The following is a 17,855-nucleotide window of genomic DNA, read 5'->3' as shown; positions in this document are numbered from 1 at the left end:
CCCATTCCACCTTTCAGCATCCCATCCCTTCCCAGTCAACATCCTCACACTAACAGCAGACACGCTACGAGGCTGGAAGTTCAACTTGCTTTGTAATTCAGCCAATTGCAGGATGAGATTCTGGGCTCGATTTTTCAGCAGCCTCAGTCCTGGGACTCAGCAGATCAGCACTTCCTTCACAGGGAAGCACTTCCTTCCACACACGGAAGCTTTCAGATCATGTATGATGATCATGTATGTAGCCCTCAACCTGGGAATTAAATCCCTGAGCTCATCCTTTTCTTCCCCCACTTTGTCCGACAACATCAGGACCAAACGATCTCATTGTATTCATTAGTTTGTCAAGAATGCTTGAAAGTTGTAGATACACAGTCACCCAGACCTTTGCTTCTTATAAGTGGTTGATTAGTGGTGACTATAAGTGGTGGCATTTTACTTATCTCTATTGCCAGTTCACACCCCAAGGACTAACAGAGTTCTCTTTACTGCTGGAAACAATCATTACTATCTTTTATATCTAATCAAGCTTAGAGAGCCAATTCTAGAGACCTCAGAACCAATTAAGAAAAATCATCTTAGAACAATGCTCAGCATCTGTTCCCCAGAGAAATAGATGCAGTGGGATGGTTATTAGATAATATAAATACAGAAAGAGGTTTATTATAAAAAATTGGCTCATGGGGTTATGGAGACTGAGAAGTCCCAAGATCTGTAGTCAACTACCTGGAGACCCAAGAAAACTGATGGTATAATTCCTGTCCATGTTCAAAGGCCTGACAACCAGAAGGACCAATGGTGCCATTCCTGACCAAAACCCAGCAGGCTTAAGTCCCACAAACAGCCAATACTTCAGTCCAAGTATAAAGACAGAGAAAGACCAATGTTCCAGCTCAGCAGTGAGGCTAGAGAAGCACCCCCTTCCTGGTGGAAGGGTAAACCTTTATGTTCTCTAGGCCTTCAAGTGGTTGGATGAGGCCCATCCACAATGAGGAGGGCCATCTGCTTTACTTAGTTTACCTACTCAAAGGTTAATCTCATCCAAAACACCCTCACAGACACGCCCAAAACGGGGTTTGACCAAATATCTGGGTATCCTCTGGCCCAGTCAAGTTGACACATACAATTAACCATCATAAGTGGAAACAAGGCAAGCAGGGTAGAAGGTAAAAGGTACACACTGTAAACATCCCACACTTCAGTTCAGCTGAAGCAAAGTTTCCTTTACTTTATAGAATTTTGGAGCTTTATCATTAATTTTCTGTGCCTTACCAGAAATATAGCCCACCTTGAAGGGCAATGACTGTAGAGAAAGGGCTTGGTAAACACTGGTGGGAAATCAGTGCCCCATCCAGCCCAGCACTGTCCTGGCTTTACAGCATCATCCCTGAGTCTTCTGAGTGACGCTGCCTGGGCCCAGCCCCTGATCAGCCCTGTCTCTGCCCCTATTCATTCCGACACCCCGGGACACGGGCAGGGTTTCACTGTCCAGTTTGCTCCTCCATCAGATTCTGGGCTCTCCTGCCCTGTCCTTGAAGGCCCCTGACCCAGAACAGATACCTCATGCCATCAGAGATGAAATTTCAATAGACAGAATAATTTGGGTGTGGGAAGAAGCTAAGCTCAGCAGAGAGAACCAATGTGAGGACGTGGGAGGTGGAAATGTCAAGGGTCAGAGGGCAGAGGTTTCTCTGGAGCACAGGGCAGAAGAACCTGTGGCTGAAAGAGGCTGGCATGCTGGGGTGGGGGTCTCAGGAGGAGGGGGGAAAGCCCAGCACAGATAAGGCTAATTCATTTGCTTCATAAATACTTGTTGAGCACCTGCAAAATGCCAGGCTCTGTTCTAAGCTAATAGATCATCAAGCCCAGCAAAAATCCTCATGGATGGAAAGCGTACAGTGTCTGAGAATCTCACTTCAAAATGTAAAACTACAGCATCAAAGCCATTGGTTCTGAGCTGTCTGTCCAGCTGCCACCCACTTCCCCAGGATTACCAAGAAGATAGCATCAGGCAGTGGCCCCTTGGAGGTTGTTTGCTCTTCCTCCAAAAGTTCTCATTTGTAGAAAAGAAACCATTTCCTCACTAGGGAAACAGGCTTCCAGGCTGCTGAATTGGGCCAGGACCCTAGACCAGCCAGAGACAGGCAAACATTTAGAACACACCTCCAACAGTGTCCAAACCTCTCTCTCCCTTTTCCACTCCCTCCCAATCTCAACCCTCCTTTCCGCAAAAGGAGTCTTGACTTCCCTGGAAAAATTCTGCAGGGATGTGTGTATGGGTACGAGATCTCACACATGCAAGACACAGGCAGGTGTCCAAGGGAGGAAATGATGCTGCTGGAATAAGAGTGCCCCCATTGTGTTTGCATTTGACTAGCTCACACCCCTGCATCCAGGGACAGACAGGCAGGGAATCAAAGCCAGAATTTTGAGAATGTTTTCCAGCAAAATGCTGTCTTTCCTACATCCACTTACAGACTATGGGCTGCAGACACTATAGGCATTATGCATTGGAAACCCCAGAACTCCTGCCCCGTAAAATTCTCCCTACCTATCAAGGACTGGGAGAGTGCGAGGCTCCCAGACAGTTTCCCAAATGAAGTTGTGCTAGACCCACAGGTCTGCGTCTGGAAGGCACAGTTGCCATAGCAATCCCAGCTAATGAATAGGTATGTAAAAGAGGGAGGAACCTATAGTCATCATTTGCCAGTTGTGCTAAGTGTTTGTCCTTTCTGAGGCTTCAGAAGTGAGGGATGGGGTATTAGAAAAGCATATGTTTCGTAAAATTTTGGTTAAATGTTTATTTTCAGAGGTCACCATGAGAAATGATTATTTTTGCTGGTAGCCACATAAAGTGATTTTTATCTGCAGTGACCCTGATAAGGGAACTGGATTAAACAAAAACACACGGGATAGGCTATGTACACTCCGTGTCCCTCCGAGGAGACTGCAGCCAACATCTACACCACAAGCAGCAAGCCCAACTTCCACTCCACGTGGGTAAGAGACTTCCAGGCTGTCCTGGCAGCATCTGTCCTGTCCAGGCTAGTAGTGTCTGACTTACCCTCCCCTGGTTCCTAATTAAAACACCCTGAAAATTCATAAACAGACAAAGACTGGCAACAGTGACTCATGCTGAGGACTGGGGACAACCAGAGCTCAGATCCACGACTGTCCAGCAGCCACGCTGTCTGGAGGAGGGTGCTCTGGGGAAGAAGACGTCGATGGACGCGGTGACTGGGAAGCAAACAGCCCTTGCTGTACTGCAAATAAATTCCGTTCCCACAGGAATCGTCATCCATATCATTTTGGCAATTTACTGAATTTCTTCGCGCTTCCATTTTTCTCACATGGAAAATGAGAACAATAAAGGAACCTAGTCCACAAGGTTGTTATGAGAATTAAAAGAGTTAAGGTAGGTAAAGTGAATATTCCCCCAGTAGGATGCAAATCCCACATAGGAAGAGATTTGGTTTGTTGGTGTCACTCGCAGAACTGCCAAGCGCCTAGAACCCTTTGGGGCACCTTGAGGATGCTCGGTAAATATTTGTGGAACTAATGAATTAGCTGTTTCCTCTGAGTGTGGGGAGTGGCGGGTGAGAGGAGGATACCAGGGAGAATCACAGGTGTACTGTGTCCTAAGGCATTTGACACAGGAGGGCACATGCCAGCAGAGGGGCGGAAAAGTGCCTGCAGAACAGGGCAAGCTGGAGAGCCACGGGGGCAGGCAGGTAACATGCAGGTCGTTTGCTGTGGTTTGGACAGAAAGGACAGACTCCCCACTCAAACCAGCAGGGCACCCTGGGTTGAGTGCTGTCTCGTCTGGGGACGAGAGAAGGGCCAAGTCTGGTGGATCTGAGGCACTGGTAGTATAGGTGCAAAGCAATCCACATACCTTCTCTTTTGGAAGATGGTCAGGTCAGGCCTGGTCATTAGTTTCTCATCCAAGGACCACTGTATGCCCATGGCAGTGTAATAGCCATGGGGAGTGTGAAAGATTTTGCTATAGAGAAACAATACTCTGGAGCAGCACACCCTGGAAGCAAATCTTACTACAGAAGCCACAGGAAATGTTTAGAAAGGATCTACTTCATGTACTTCAGAAACTCCTAGAAAACATGGGCTGTGAAAGACAAGCAAAAAGCAACTGGGGGAACTATGCTTATGGATGAAATGCAGAAGGTCACATCCTCCTCACCTAATGAGAACAAGGGGGTAAGTCACAAAATCACAGTTTGTTCCTTCCTCCTTCTCTTCTTCCCTTCCTTCCTTCTTTCCTTCCTTCCTTCCTTGAGCCATCGAAGAACTGAGGAATTAAGAAATCTAAATGGGAGAAGAGACTGGAAGCTGTCTTCATTCATAGTCAATACAAAATGAAAGAGGAATCAGCCCAACCTTTAACAAACTTGTAACAGCTGCATATGGGCTACTGGGACAGATCTGAAGCCCGGGCAGCCTGGTGGTGGAGGACTCTATCCCTACCCACTCACCTCTGTGACCACAGTAAGTAGATCAGGATAGCTGAGAGAAATCCCTCTGAGGCTGCCCAGGCTTCATGTCTGCACCTGCTCTCCAAGGTCCATCAGACCAGGAACAGGTGGCATGGTGGAAAGAGAACTACTGAAAATTGAGATAACCTCAGGTAAAACTGGAGAGCAAAGAAGGCAGCTCCTCAGTGACCAAAAAGTGGCCATGCCTCCAAAAGTGTGGCAGCTCAGCCATGAAGCATAAAGAGATCTGCAGGGTCTCACAAGCGCTCAGATCACAGGCCATGGTGAATAGAAAGTCTTATCACCTCCTTCAAAATCTTTGAGGTCACTGTGAGTCAAATCTAACTGAAGCTGTAGCAAAGCCCCAGTCCCGCTCAACCATAGGTCAGAGTGACTCGGTGCCTGGAAGAAGGAGGGTCCTGCCATTCTCCAGGGATAAATTTTGTTCATTTCCATCTTACAGGGTTTTTTGTGTGTGTTTGTTTTAAATCTTCACCCAAGGATATGCTTATTGATTTTAGAGGAAGTGGGAGTGGGGAGAGTGGGAGAGAGAGAATCATTGATTCATTGTCTCTTGTGTACACCATGACCAGGGACCAAATCTCCCTGCCCTGAACCCACAACTAGGGATGTGCCCTGACCAGGAATCAAACCTGCAGCCTTTCTGATGCACAGGACAACGCTCCAACCAACCGAGCCACAGGCCAGGGCTCAGTCTTACAAGGTGTTTTTATATACAATACCTGGCATTCAATAAAAGTTATAAGAAAAATCAAGAAAGGATGACTGATAGTCCAGAGAGGAAAATTCAACAGAAGCAGACCTATGAGATGGCCCAGCTGTTTTAATGTTCAGTCTTTAAAATAACTACTATAAATATGTTAAAGGATCTCGTGGGAAAGATAGAAAACATGTGAACAAATGGGAGTCTCGGCAGAGACAAGGAAATGATACAAAAGAAACAAATAAAACGCTATAAATAAAAAACCACAACATAGAAATAAGGAACTCATCACACAGACTTAAAAGCAGACTCGGCACTGCAAATAAAAGGAGCAGTCGATAAAAAATGTCTAATGAAACACACACGTAAAAAGGAGAGTGGAAAAAGAACACAGCACTGAAGAGCTGAGGAACAGCATCAAATACCCTAACAACTGTGTCATTGAAGTGCCAGAAGAGGAAAAGATAGGGAATAAGAAAAAGCAATATTCCAATATATACATTGGCTGTAAACTTACCAAAATTAATAAAAGAAATTGAACCATAGATTTGAGAAGCTTGACATACATAGAGCATAATAAATCCAGAGAAAACCATACCTAGGCATAGCACAGCCAAACTGCCAAAAACCTAAAAAACATCTTATAAACAGCCAATGGAGAAGACACAGTAGATAGCAAAAAGTAACAACATTAAAAATAATTGTGGATGTCTCATGGGAAATCATGACAGCCAGAAGATAATAAAATAATATCATCAAAGAACCAAAAGAAAAAAATGGTTAATCTAAAATCTTGCATCTTTTACACATCATTCAGAAATGAAGTCAAAATAAAGACACTTTCTTCAAACAGATACTTGTAGGCCAACACTATTCTGCCCAAAGGCAGAAATAAATGAGTGTCCATCAGCAGATGAACGAACAAAATATGATATAACCATACAATGGAATATTATACAGTCATACAAAGGATGAAGTTCTGACACATGGTACAACATGGATAGACCTTGAAAATACTATGCTAAATCAAATAAGCCATTATAAAAGAAAAAGTACTGCATGGTTCCACATATATGAAATATCTAGAATAGGCAAATTCATAGAGCCAGCAGGTTAGAGGTTCCCAGGGGTTGGATTCATGGGGTAATGATGAGTTATTGTTTAATGGTTATAGAGGTTTTGTTTGGGATGATGGAAAAGTCTTAGTGATAGATAGTGGTTATGGATGCCTAACATTGTGATAAAAACTTATTCAATAGCATCATCAATTTAAAAGAAGAAAGGTAAACCACAAATGACATATTACCTTACCATAATAACATCCATCTCATATAGCAATCGATGCCTTTTGCATATATAAACTCAAACTTAGGACATTTCCATTAAAATCAAAAGAAAGGAAAAGTGACTGAAATTACCATTATTATTTGATCTAAAGTTGTACCTACTAAAATAAAACAGAAATGGAAAAAAGAGGGACCTCACATAGCACAGACTCAGAAACCACAGGGAGCCTTTTTAACAGGGATTCCATGCATACGGGGGACTATAAGAGACACCTACTCAGCTCCTTCAGTTTTCCATGGTTGCTGATTATAACTCTCTCATCCCTTCCCATTCTTTCCTTGGCACAGAAAAGGCATCTGGCTGTTGCCCTGCATCCATCTCTGCTAGAGACTGCTGCCTGCATTAGGCGGGCTGGATCTGCCTCTGCTCAGAAAATAAGAGACCTGGGGGTGAATGTTGTCATTCAAAAGTCACCACCAACTGTCTCAGAGATCAGCAACTGCCTGAATCTCGAACATCTGCTTCACATCCTCAACAACACTGAGAAGATGTCATATAAACCAAATTAGAAAAGTGACAAGATGAAATTCCACAGAGATGAGACAGTATTGGTACAGAAATAAAATCCTGTGATCAGTAGAATGTTCACTGGAAAACCTCTTAGTGAAGAAATACGTGTGTGTGTGTGTGTGTGTGTGTGTAACACAGAAGACTAAAGAAAAACATGGAGAAAAGACAGACATGAAGAGAAAAAAAATGTGGAGCCTTCAGCCCAGATGTAACCTTCATATAAGGCTAGAAAGAGAAACTAAAACAATATGGCACAGAAAAGAGCCCAAGAAGTGTTTTCTAGGAAATAAATTCAGTCTACAAATTTGAGAGTGTGCACTGTACCCCAAGGAACGACCGACGGCGACCGCCACAGCCCCAGCCACCAGCAGTGGCAGCGCAGAGAAGGAAACGGGCAGTGAGGGGTGCACATTCCAGGGATGATGGTCAGATCCTCACAGAGATTAGGGTGTTCACAGGAATGCACAGTAGGTCGGTCGGTTAGGAGCTTCTTCACAATATTCAAAAACAAAAATAACAGAGTAACAGTCATAGAACTTGAAAAGCAAAAGGCCGAAACCCCAACATTCTATATCTAAATCAAATTGTCGTTTGTGTGTATGTGTGTCTAGAGAAAGATTTCCTCAGGTTTATGAGAGTCGGAAGATTTACAGTTAAGGTACACTTCCTGAAAAAAAAAATTTGGAAAGCACAGGCCGTAACGAATGTTTATTAATCAAAACGAGAAGCAGAAAATGAGTTAAGTGTTGGTAGGTATAGGCACCAGATCCAGTAAAAGGTACAGGCAAAATAACTGTTTCAAAATGGGGTCTAAAACTGATGATATTTTTTTATTGAAAATAAAAGTTACAAAAAAGGGGTGAAGGAAGGTTAATGTGTTTATAATAGCCATATATTTAAATGACCAAAGGATAGAAAAGAAAAAAGAAGAAACATTTAATTTCTCATCTATATAAGAGAGTATTATTCATTTGTAATTGATGTTAGGAGATAAAGTTCACAAAAGCTTTGTGATCATTACTAGAAAAAGTAGTAGCAAAATATATAACTTTCAAACAAGTGAAAGGATAATATTTTTTAAAAGACCCACTATAGTATAAAAAAGAAAAAAACTATGTACACTTGGAAACCAGTGTTAAAAAAAAAAACGATGACAGAATTAAGACCCATCCAAAAGTTCTGAAATAAATGATAGCTTAAATTTGTCACTAAAAAGGCTCTCAGAATAATTAAAAATAAAAACATAGTGGCATGTATTGTGCAAAAGTTTCTCATCTAACAAAACCACACAGAAAGGGCAGAAGCACAGAGCACTGTGTTCTTGGAAGAAGCTGAATAACTGTGACTGTTCCCCAGTGACCACTCATAACAATAACAGTTATGCAAACACAGGCAAAAAGGTTATGTGTCAAAAACCAACAGAGAGCAAAAGTATAACTCAAAAGTGTTTAAAGAACATTGGTAAATGGTAAAATCCACTCTGAGGGCAGACGGAGCTTTGGAAATTAAAATAAAAACTGTTGGAAGTAAACTGAAGAAGCAGCATAGCAGTGGGAGACTTCAGTCCACCACAGTAATGTATCTCAAATAAAATAACCAACAATACAGGTAGATGGGATACAGGTAATATGAAGATAATTTCTAAGCATATACATATGTAAGTTATACCATAGAGGCAATACCTTTGTAAAAATTCATCTTATTCCTGCTTTCAAAGAAAACCCTAGCAAATAGTAGGTCATATTTATCTTCCAATATGAAAAACTAGAAAATTTAAATGTAAACTAGAAAATTAAAATCTGAATGACTTGGAAATTATAAAATAATTTCCTAAAAATAATTGTAGAGTAGAAAAGGCAATTTAAAAATAGAGTAAAATATCATACAGAAAACAAACAAAACTATCAAAATTTGGGAGATATCATTAAACTCTTGACGATGGCAAAGTTCTCATCCTAGTTGCCTTAATGATAAAATAATAAAGAATTAAAACAAAATAATCTACTGAAGTTGCTAGAAATGACATCAAATAAGCAAAACAGAAACAAAAACAGAATAACAAAACAAACACAAAAATATCCTACAGCTAAAACTATGGGAACTGAAGATGAATTGCCACCACAGTAGAAGATGACCTTATCACTCACTGGTCCATTTAGGCAGAATGACAAACTCCAAAGTAAATAGGGGTCAAGATTGTCCATCAGAAAGGAGCAGGCAGGTATAAGACAATAAGGCATAGTGGAGACTGGCATTTGCCCTGCCTATAATGGACAGATACTCAAGTCCATCAAATTATTGTGGTGAAGGAATGCAAGATTTGTTTTGCCAAATTCTCCACTTTTTAAAAAGATTTTATTTGTTTATTTATTTATTTTTAGAGAAAGAGGAAGGGAGGGAGAAAGAGAGAGAGAGAGAGAGAGAGAGCAACATCAATGTGTGGTTGCTTTTGTGTGCTGCAATCCAGGGTCCTGGCCTGCAATCCAAGCATATGCCTCTGACTGGGAATTGAACAGGCGACCCTTTGGTTCTCAGGTCAGCACTCAATCCACTGAGCCATACCAACCAGGGCCAAATTCTCCAATATTTTAAGAGGAGAGAGAAATGTAGATTTGAATAGGAGATTCCCTGCTATATAAAATGATTTGTGAGCCAAATAAAACATGGCTACAAGCTGTATTTGGCGAGTAGGCTGCAAACACGCAACTTCCGATTCAGACTACTTACTTCAGCTGGAATCAATTTCAATAACATTCTTCCAGAAAAACTTCATTTCATGTAGATGTTCAAATGTATTCACACAAAACTGTACCAAGTATTCTTTTTTAAAATCTCCCATTTTTTTCATTTCTAGTTTATTTTAGTGATACTCTCTTTAATTATTGAATACGCTATATTTGTCAATGTACTGCTTCTCCCCCCCAAAAAAAATCCACTCTCCGATCTGTTTATTAAATTGAAAGGTTTTTGGTTTTTAATTTTTAAGTTTCTAAATGGGCAAGATTCTTAATGAAACTTTTGTAATTTCTTGTTTATTGCATGTAATAAAAATGTGTCCCTAATAAATTTGTCCTTTGAAATTTGATTAACTTGTCTTTGTGGCCTGGTACATAGCCATAGATAGTTAATGTTCTAGACTCACTTTTAAAAGAAGGGTATTCTCTTCTTTTTTAAATTTTAAGGCACAAAATTTATGTTATACACACACACACACACACGTTCACATACACCCGCATTCAATGTCATCCAATTATTTTATGTAGTTTTATCTACTGGATCAACCTAAAGGAAATGTGTAAAATCTCCCATTATAATTGTTTTTGCCTGTATTCATAGTATTTCCAAAGTTTTTCCTGAGGTAAAAAATTTGCAATGAATATGACATTCTAATTCTTTTCTGAAGCTTAAAATCCTTGTCATCATCGTTATTCACCAACTATGTCCTTCAGGGCATGGAGTCACATTCCACACAGCCATGTGACTTGGTTAGCCAATGAGATGTGAATAGGAGTGGCAAATCACTACGTGATTCGCTGGGTCTCTTTCCCATAGACACGGAAGCCTGACTCCACCAGGGCTCCTGAATGACAGGGACAAAGAGGAAATATCCAGCCAACCTACAATGGACATACAGCACAAGTGAGAACCTTTATCTTGTGGCATCCAGCTGCTGATACTTGGGGGGGAGGGGGAATTATTTATTACTGCAGCTTGTCCTTACCGAAAAGGATCCCCCCCCCAAAAGACAATCTGCAAAGGAGAAAAAAATGGATAACCAAATCAACATATGAAAACTACATTATCTCCCTTATGAGTTAAAATAAGTTCCTACTCTTCTATTCTTATTTTACTTTTTAAATCCTCACCTGAGGACATCTCTTCATTTTCCTTCGTGAGAGAGAAAAACGTCAATTGGTTGCCTTTTGTACTCACCCCAGCCAGGAATTGAACCCACAACTTGGGTGTGTGCCTTTTGTACTCACCCCACCCAGAATTGAGCCCACAGCCTTTCAGACTATGGGACAATGCTCCAACCACCTGAGCCACACTGGCCAGGGAAGTTCCTACTTTTCACCAATACTATTAGTAATGATTTGTTAAATAATGCTCAATACTGATCAGGGTGTTTTAAAATGGCCATTCTCATATATTCCTTTTAGTAAACCTAGCCTGAGAGAAACATTATTTGTGTATGAAGGATTTTTATCATCCTTATCATTGTTCACATAATACTCTTACTTGTAGAAATCCCGCAGTGTCTGTGCTTTCATGATGATGCAGTATGCGTGTCAGGAAGAAACAAACCACTGAAGTGAGATTCTGAGAGTGGTCTGCTTATCTATGATCTTAAATGAAGTGCTAACATTTTTGCTAGCACTTGAAAAACAGGATAATCGTATCTATGTTACGCACTGGCATCACAATTAAATGTCATCTTTGGTTTCTTGGACTAAACTAATTATTGAAAGCAAGGCTTTGGGAGACCCATGTAGCTCCTAACTTTGACCTTCATGGTGGAAGTGGTAACTACAAGGACAGTTGCTGCTTCCGAATGCTCTTGAAAGAAAAAAGAAGCTTGGGCACTGAAACTTCTAATTCTCAGCTTGGGTCACAGAGAACCAGGGTCCTTCTAGGGTGCCCCAAAATAACCACTTGTTTCTTTACAACTTCAGAGAAGACCTCAAATTTAAGTGTGTGGTCTTTGGAATTGTAACTTGAAATCATAGGCTCAGTAAGTCTCATGAAATTTAAGGCACTTTATGGAAAGGAGTGGGACCTGAGACTCGGGGTGGGGACCTCCAGGTGGATTTAGAAAACTGAATGCCCAAGTATCCCTGACGTCATCTCTGATGTCTCCCTGAGGTCAGGTAAGACCAGCTGGAAGAACTTAGAGACCCTGTCTACCCATAACAAACACAGCTGAGGCAGCTGCCTGGCATTTTCAAAACCCATTCCCATCATCTTTCACTGCCTCTAAACCTGTGATGGGAATCAAACCGGCACATCTCAGGAGCAGTTTCAAGTCTGATATGGAAGAACACAGAGGTGCAAAATGTAGCTAACTTATATTAGTGTAAGCCTGGGGGATAAGTTCAGCAATGGGTTCCAGGAAGTTGAAACAAGAAAGACAGAATATATCATTAATTGGGCATCGTCTTATTAAAATGGATGCGCATACCAGAAATTCAGTTTTTGCTATGTTGGCATGAGTGAAATCTGGATTCAATGTGGCCACCTGTCAGTAAGAGTAAGATGACAGGCCTTGCCTGGCACAATACAGAGGAAGGAACTGCTTAGGGACAGAGGAACATTGGAGAGGATTTGCCACAAATGTCCACCACCATTGCATACCCCAAGAGGCCTAAAGGAGGCCTAAATTTCCCCTTACTAAAACAAGGAGAAATACAAAGACACCACCATCTTCATTTCACAAAGTCTGCTCTAGAGTCAGGCTTGACTCCTACAAGGCTGACCTGGGGAGTGGCTGGAGTTCCTCACCCCCCAGAGGTGATAGCAGGAGGCTATCTGGAACAGTAGTTGGTACCTGAAACACTGACACATAGGTTTGAAATTTCTACGTAGTGTCACGACTCTGGAGTGTGTGTGTGTGTGTGAGGTGTCTGTGTATGTGTCTGTGCGTCCTGTGCAGTCATGGCTTCAGTGTCCTACTATCATCCTACTAAATGACCTATAGCCACTAAAACCACAAACATACAAAAGATATGTGGTTAAGATCTTACATTTAGGCCCTGGCTGGTGTGGCTCAGTGGATTGAGTGCTGGCCTGAGAACCAAAGGGTTGCCGGTTCCATTCCCAGTCAGGGCACATGCCTGGGTTGCGGGCCAGGTCCCTGGATTGGGACACATGGGAGGCAACCACACACGGATGTTTCTCTCCCTCTCTTTCTCCCTTCCTTCCCCTTTCTCTAAAAATAAATAAATGAAATATTTTTTAAAAAGATCTTACATTCACATGGCTCCTACTAGTCACATGACTTGAGCAAGTTGTTTGAAATCTGTGTCCTTCATTTTTCTCATCTATAAAGTGAAGATCACGACAGTGCCTACTGCTGTTATGAGGACTAAGTAAGTTAAAAAACTAAAGTGCTCAGAACAGTGCTTGGCCCACGGTGGAGATTCTGTAATGTATTGGCTAATATCATTGTTACTCAACGCTATTATGGGGGCATGGAGAGCATTACGTAAGTGTTAGTTATCATCATCATTACCCAGTTAAGACTTACCACAGTTAGATCAAAGTACAGCAATAATTTACTAACACAGAATGATGTTTCTAATCATCATGATTTAATACCAATCATGCTTATTCACAAATGCAAACTTTTGGAGAGGCATTTTCCTGTAACTGACCATCACCAGTACTTTGCCTCCGTGAATTACTTCCAGTTTTTACAATTACAAATCTCGTGCATTGAGTTAATGGCAGGAGGCTAGGGAGGGGCTGCACCACACTGGAGAGGCCCTCAAACAAAGAAACACAGTTGTGCCTGCCCTCCGTTTCTCACTGTGTGCTCCCATCTCCAACTTTAATGTGCATAGGAGTCACTTGAGACTCTAGTTAAAACGCAGGCTCTGAATCGGCACACCTGGAGTGGGCCTGAGATTCAGCATTTTAAGCAAGCTGCCAGGTGATGCAGACTCTGCAGGTCCCTGGACCACAGTTAGAGGAGCAAGGAAGCTGAGGCCTCTGCATGTGCGAGAAGCAGGGCCGCCTGACCCACCACCGACTGCCCTCTGCCTTCACCAAGTGCCCAGAGGAAAATGCCTTATCCGCCTTTCAGGCATTAACCTTCTATTCGGACCTTGGCTCATACAAATATTTTCAGGCTTGAAGATTTCTCTTTAGCTTTAGATTTTTCTCTTGGCCAAGTGTTCCCAGTTATGTCAATGCACACACATTGCTGTCCATAATCCAACAAGCTTGTTAAAGAATGCAGGCTCCTGTTCCCCATCCTAAAGATTCTGATTCTCCTGTCCTGTGTTTGTTTGTCTGTCTGTTTATTTGAGTGTTTTCTGATATGCATTCAGATTTGGGACCCTCTACTTTTAGCTAAAAAGTCCCAGCTGCTTCCAGCTCACACCTGGCAGTCTCAGGTCGAATCTGTGGCCAAGTGTCCCCCCCCACCCCCACTCAGGAAAGCAGTGTGTATTCCAGCTCACAAATGAGACCCATGCCAGCTCTAGAACATCCAAATTAAGATGCTGATGTCTCTGAACAGGAAGCAGAAGTGACACTACTCAGAATTAAGCATACACGTTTCTGTCTTCTAGGACATCCTAAATGAAAATAGAAGGATCATAGTCAAATGACTGATCAGCAAACGACTAAACCTCAGTGAATGTGTAGTGAGCGAGGGATGAGGTGGCCACACAGGCTAGCTCTCCCACGTGACTCTGGCCATCATTTGGTTCTTTGCAGCTCAGTGGTTTGACTTAAAATGAACCAAAAGTAAATTTTGCCAACCATTAAACCAAGCCAGTTCACACATAACAGACACCAGATAAATCCTTTTTTAAACTGAACTGAACTGAATCAGATCCACTATCTCGGCAGGGGTGAGCCTCCTAAAACAACCAAACAAAAAACTACAAACCGGCTGAGAGATAAGAGTTCATTTCAAACCCCCCCATTTGTTGGAATTTCATGAGATTCTATATCTTGGAGGAGCAGAAGGAAAATTAAGGAGAAAGCGGGCAGAGTCTGAATTAGTTTCAAAGGGGGAAAGACTTTTGTTCTGTAAGAGAAAAAGAAGATTGCATTAGGACATAGGAACCGGGCAATGAAGGACCACAGACCACTACTACATCTCCTGGCTTGACTGTTCCAGGAAATTGTTTGCAAAGCTAGCTAGATCCTCTCCAGATGGCCACGGTGGTGTGGTTATAGAGAGCAGTCAAAAATATCCCTTGGGTTTGAAGATAGCAAGTCCGTGTTCCCCACAGAACGATGCAGGAGGCTCACAGGGGCCTGAGAGCCGCTGTGGGACCACAGAGCTGAGGGGGCCGCTGGAGTGGGGAAGAGCCCACAGTCACTCTGCAGCAGCCTTTCTCACCCCACCTCTATAGAAGATTTAAGCTTTGGAGATACTTTCTTGTTGATTATTTTATCAGTCTTTCCAAGGAAGGTATATAACTCGCACCATGATGCACTGCACAGAAGTTGGTGCCTGATGTGTAAGGAGGGCCTCAGGGCTCCGGGCTTAAATTCCTCCAGGAGCCTGATGGAGAGGACTGCAGGTTTCCAGAACCTGGGCTCAAGGGGGAATCCTGACAAAAAGCATCTGGGATAGAGTGAATCCTGGTCCCTGAGTGGCGTTAGGGCACCAGTTACCCAGCTGCAGAGGTTGATGAAAGAGGAATGGGAGTGACCACCAGGCAGTGCAGAACTGAGGTCAAGTTCAAGAATGAACCTTTGCAGTAATCGGCCAAAGAGGAAGCCCTACACATCAGGCAAAACATTTGGTTTTCTGTTTAGTATTTAACTGAGCAGTTCAGCCCATGCAATGTACACACACACAACCCTCTACACACAGTCAGTCCCAGCACTAAAGGCAAATTGGCCATGGGCCAAGACAGCAGTCCCAGACCCTACTGCCTATCGTCTGTTCTGTTCTCTAGAAAACCAACTCCACACACAGACTGGAACTGTCTGGCTCCTGAGGGCTCTGTGTCCAGGAAACCCCGCTGAGCTCCCTAATCCAGGGAGGTTACTGTTGCATGCACAGCCCGGAAGGCACCCACTCCCAAGAAACCACCTAATGAAAGCCTCATGTGTTGGCTCAGGCTGCATAGGCTCTCGGGCTGATTCTAGCTGGGCCTCATGCCGAAGGCGTGACCTCACACTTGGGAAAACCAGGTACCCCAGAAAGAGAAGGTGGGTGTGGCGGCCAGACCTGCCCCTAATCACGGCCAGCTGGGATGGGTGGAGACAGAGTCACCTCTCCCGAAGCCCCTGAGGACCAGTGACCAGGGCCTGTGGGCCAGGAGGCACAGCTAAGAAACCTCAGTTCTAACCCAAACACTCCTTTTTTTTTTCTTTTTGGCATGATCCCCATAAAAATCGCTGTCATTCTACAAGTTTCACACCAAAGAGAAGCTTAACTAGGTAGGGCCAAATCTCTGCGGAGAATTCCCCGTTACGGAAGCTAGGAAGGAAGGATATAATTAGAACCTGACTTAAAAAAAAATAGAACAGTTCAAAAGACCCCATTAAGAGAAGGACACTGAAAAACAGTCTATTCGTCCACATTTAGAAACTGGTACCCCAGAAATTTCACTTATCAGCATCATTTACAAAACATTTAAAGACCCACATGTCAGCCTCAGACTGGGCAGGCTTCACTTAGCTCTTCATACACACAGGCGTTTAATAAATTGGGTAGGCAACTCCTTTTGCCTACATGGCTGCACTGTTTTCGTGTTCTATATAAAATCTTTTGTAGGCAACACAACTTTGAAGAAGCTGCACTCCAGAAGTAAATAAATAAATGTGTTTTTACCTGATGTGGTCAGCATGAAATAGCTAAAGACTTGGACTTTTGTTAAAGAAACTAATATAAATTTCTCTGCAAGGTTGGCTTTTTAGAAGTTCTGCCTTTGGGCATTGAAGGCAAAGTACTATAAGTTGCAAAAAAAAAAAAAGAAAGAAAGAAAGAAAAGAAAAGAAAAGAAAACCTGGTGAAATTTGAAGTCTCTTAAATTACATCCCATATGGAGCATTTGCCTGAGTCCTGTGGAGCCCCTTGAATAACCATCACGTGAGACCCCCTGGGACCCCAAGGCCTCCAGGAATCAGGGTGGATTTGCAATAACCTAAAAATCCCCCAAGAGCTGGGTGACATTGAGTGAATATACAAAGAACAAGGACAGACTTTGAGGAAGACCCTTCAAATCTCCTAGGAGTTACTCTCTGGCAATAGCCCCAGCTCATTTTTCAATAACTGTTGCTAATTCCATCTGCTCTTGGTCCATTTGACTAAGTATCACTAGGGTAGTTGTAGGGAGAATCAAAGCACAAGACCTCCTCGATTCAGAATGCAGAGGTGCAGATTAAACTGTTTGTTATTTTAAAGAGGAAAGTTTTTCTGGAAATGTATCTCTAAAATAACGATGGGGTCAATAGGAAAGAGACTTTGCTAGACAGTATGTGCTTTGCTCCAGCTTTTCAGAAATGTTTCTAAAAGGAAGAGAAAGGTCAAATCGAGCCTGAAAAGACAGGATGATCCACAATCTGTCAAAGCTGGAAGGACAAGGCTGGCTCTGCTCACACAACTGAACATCCCTGATACAGCATCTCCACCCTGAACTAGAAAACGAATGTCCACAGATGCACCTGGAAGTTGGTGCTGGGGTTCATTCTCCATGTGGTCACCCTTGCTGTCCATCTTCCAACCAGTCCCGCACGATAATAGAAGAGAGCCTTTGTCCTTCCACTTGGCCTTCAGACCAAGCAAATAGCTCCCTACTACGTACTATGACCTTGTTTCAAAAAGATGTCCCAGTCCCCTCTTCTACTTTCTTTCACTTGGTCTGTACTTCCTGTTCTAGCAAGAGTCCCAACAGCTCACAACCCTGGACCCTTTTGCCTGGAATCAAGCTTCTTTTCAGAGAGGGTGTGTGTGTTTAAGGAAAAGATAGAAGGCTCTTTTCTGGACCTTCAGCCAAGGCAGAATATAAATACCAGGAGGGTCACAGCCAGTATGGGATAAACTCTTAGGGTTTTAAGGTGGGGAGAAAAACCTTAAAGATTATGTAATGCCATTGCTT

General features: G+C 42.6%; 1 protein-coding gene across 2 annotated transcripts in view; it reads right to left on the bottom strand.

Moving 5' to 3' along the window:
* The window catches only part of CALN1 (calneuron 1), a 434,944-nt gene that overhangs the window by 195,029 nt on the left and 222,060 nt on the right, over positions 1-17,855 (bottom strand). The gene's annotated exons all lie outside the window — the stretch shown is intronic.

This window comes from Sturnira hondurensis, unplaced genomic scaffold, assembly GCF_014824575.4.
Source record: "Sturnira hondurensis isolate 20B ecotype Veracruz unplaced genomic scaffold, ASM1482457v3 Scaffold0003166, whole genome shotgun sequence".
NCBI classification, from domain to species: Eukaryota; Metazoa; Chordata; class Mammalia; order Chiroptera; family Phyllostomidae; genus Sturnira; species Sturnira hondurensis.
This window is presented reverse-complemented; position numbering and strand designations above follow the sequence as displayed.